This window comes from Hylobates moloch, unplaced genomic scaffold, assembly GCF_009828535.3.
Source record: "Hylobates moloch isolate HMO894 unplaced genomic scaffold, HMol_V3 SCAFFOLD_16, whole genome shotgun sequence".
Taxonomy (NCBI): Eukaryota; Metazoa; Chordata; class Mammalia; order Primates; family Hylobatidae; genus Hylobates; species Hylobates moloch.
Window position 1 is genome coordinate 58,646,803 of NW_026652291.1, and position 3,180 is coordinate 58,649,982.

The 3,180-nt window shown below is 44.0% G+C and overlaps 1 pseudogene; it reads right to left on the reverse strand.

Annotated features, from left to right (window-relative positions):
- Positions 1-926: 926 nt before the first annotated feature.
- LOC116485176 (ubiquitin-conjugating enzyme E2 N-like) lies at positions 927-1,385 on the reverse strand (annotated as a pseudogene).
- Positions 1,386-3,180: the final 1,795 nt, after the last annotated feature.

Sequence of the window (3,180 nt, forward strand, 5' to 3'; positions counted from 1 at the left end):
TTGCAGACATGAAAACCTATTTTGGCTATGGGAAGCTGAATAATGATTCTTTTTATCTTGCTTATTTCTACTGCAACACTGCTATCCTAATCTTCTTTGCCATACTTCCTCCCCTTTCCCCTTCCCATCATATTGATGCTTTAAGTGGCTAGGAATAAGGTGCTATTCATAGACTTGCAAATAGAAGAGCACATCAAGACATGTAAAAGTATTGCTTCTTTGCAGAGGTATAAAGGACAGAGGGATGTAAGACTGTGATTCTTCCTATAGCTGGGAGGAATATAAGGAGCTGGTATGTCTCACTTCACCTTGTGATATAAAATAAAGTGGCAGCTTTGAATATTTGAGTTAAATTTCAGACATCTCCATGTAGCTATTGTGAAAATATTCTTATTGCCACCACTACCTTTTTTTTTTTTTTTTTTGAGGCGGAGTCTCGCCCTGTCACCCAGGCTCAAGTGCAGTGGTGCGATCTCGGCTCACTGCACCTCTGCCTCCCTGGTTCAAGCAATTCTCCTGCCTCAGCCTCCCGAGTAGCTGGGGCTACAGGCGTGCACCACCACACCCGGCTAATTTTTGTATTTTTAGTAGAGACGGGGTTTCACCATGTTGGCCAGGCTAGTCTTGAACTCTTGATCTCAGGTGATCCACCCGCCTTGGCCTCCCAAAGTGCTGGGATTACAGGCGTGAGCCAACACGCCGGCCTGCCACCACTACTTTCTTTCTGTGATAAATTCAAGGACCCCGGGGCTTATCCATTGCGCTTTTTTTTTTTTTTTTTTTTGCATTTAATCACCTAAGGCTGAAGATATCTGGGCTTTTTTTGTTCTGTAATGTTTCTAAGGCTGTGTCCATTAAATGCAAACAAAAATAAGGAAGTCTTGGCAGAACAGGAGAAGTGATGCACACTTGGCGATCGGATCAATTTAAATATCGTTCATGGCATATAGCCTAGTCGCTGCTCTAGCTGTTTCTATGGCTTGGGCTTCGTTGGTCTTCCACTGCTCCACTACATCATGTGCTAATGGATCATCTGGATTAGGAGCACTTAACAAGGCCTGGATCGATAGCAGAACTGTCGGATCTGCAGTGCTGGGGACCACTTATCTTTCAAAATATCTAAACTTATTCTTCCCAACTTGTCTACATTAAGATGATAAATTTTGGTCATGAAACGTACTTTAGGGGCTGCCATTGCGTATTCTTCTGGAAGGAATAGTTCAAGTTTAAAAGTCCCTTCCCTCAAAGGGGGAATCCTGAGGGCCAGCAATGACCACATGAAAATAATAGGGATTGCTCTGACGTGGTTCTGCTTGAATGCCAGGAACTCATTCTGCCAGCAAATGCTGGGTGTCCTTGATGATTCTGCGGGGCAGCCGAGCCATCTTGTCAGAACCCGAGTTCGACCTCTGGTCCCATCTCTGGCTCCGCTCCCCTCAGGCAGGAGTGGAAGTCCTGGGCTGGCTTATTCATTTCTAGAGGTCAGTATAATTGTAACATTCTCTAGAAGGGAAAATCCAGCAACCTATTTTTAGCAGAGAAGTCTGGTGATCTTTGGCCACATGATGTCACTGGTGGTCCAGAAGATTTTTTGCCATCTCTGCCTCAGTGCCATGGGCAAGTTCCCTCCATCAACCTAGTCATGACCTCTTATTGTTCAAATGTAGGCAGGATGTCTTTCTCCCCTCACTGCCATGGCCATGCTATTTTCCCACAGCCACCACAGCCTGGGCTGCCATTGCCACAGCTCCTCAGTGACCTGGCTGTTTGGTTTAGCTCAGGTAAGTGTAACCCTCTTCCAACAGAGCTGAGTTTGGAGGCCTGCCTTCTCACCCCACATTGTTCCTGGAAGCATACTTTTCCCCCTCTCTGAATCTAGGCTGTTCCTTTCTCCCTCATCTAATATTTATTCTCATTTCCCATTCTAGCACCACCACTATCTCTTTTGGGAGAGCAAAACCTCACTTACATAAAAAATTTGTATATTACTCATAATATGTCTTATACATTTTATCCACATCTTTTCTATTTCCATGATTCCTTCTATGCCAGAATGCTTCAAATATTACTTAAAATTCACTGTCTTGACTTTATCTCTTAAATTTAGTGCAGTAGGATTTTCCTCATCTTCCACTTCCATAAGACTTTTGTTTTCAAGATCATCAGTGACTATACATACATACACAGGTATTTATTTGGGGAAAAAATGGTTTAGTCCTACCTCATCTTCAATAAGTTCATATTATAGTGGGAAGAATATATTAACTATAGGTTAGAGTGGGACCCCAAAGAAGAGTGAAGTTATGTTTGCTGATGGTTTTAGTGGAATTAGAGGCAGAGACTAGAAATATTTCACCGAGTGGGTAGCCCTGTGCTCCTCTTAAAAGATAAGTAGACACGGAAGGACACTTCAGCAGAGGAAAAAGGGAGCAAAAGGCGGGGTGCTTGAAGCCGCCCTGTGTGAATGGGGAAAGGCCATTCACACCAGGCTGCAATTCAGAGTATCTGCAGTATAGGTTAAGTGGATTTAAGTGATACATAGTTGGGATTTTATATGATGGAATAATAATCTGCCCTTACTTTGTAGGGGCTGGGGAGCCACTGAAGGCTTTAAGTAGGAGAATGTCACAGTCAAGTTGAAATTGTACATTGATCACTCGTGTATCTGTTTAAAAGGTCCTTTGGAATAGAGATAGACTACGGTGAACAACACTGATACTCTGCTAGTATAAGATCCCTGGCCGGGCACAGTGGCTCACGCCTGTAATCCCAGCACTTTGGGAGGCTGAGGTGGGTGGATCGCTTGAGGTCAGGAGTTGGAGACCAGTCTGGCCAACATTGGTGAAACCCTGTCTCTACTAAAAAAATACAAAAATTAGCCGGGATGGAGGTAGGCACCTGTAGTCCCAGCTACTCGGGAAGCTGAGGCAGGAGAATCACTTGAACCTGGGAGGTGGAGGTTGCAGTGAGCCGAGATTGGGCCACTGCACTCCAGCCTGGATGACAGAGTGAGACTGTCTCAAAAAAAAAAAAAAAAAAAAAGTGGGCAAGGACTTCATGTCTAAAACACCAAAAGCAATGGCAACAAAAGCCAAAATTGACAAATGGGATCTAATTAAACTAAAGAGCTTCTGCACAGCAAAAGAAACTACCATCAGAGTGAACAGGCAACCTACAGAA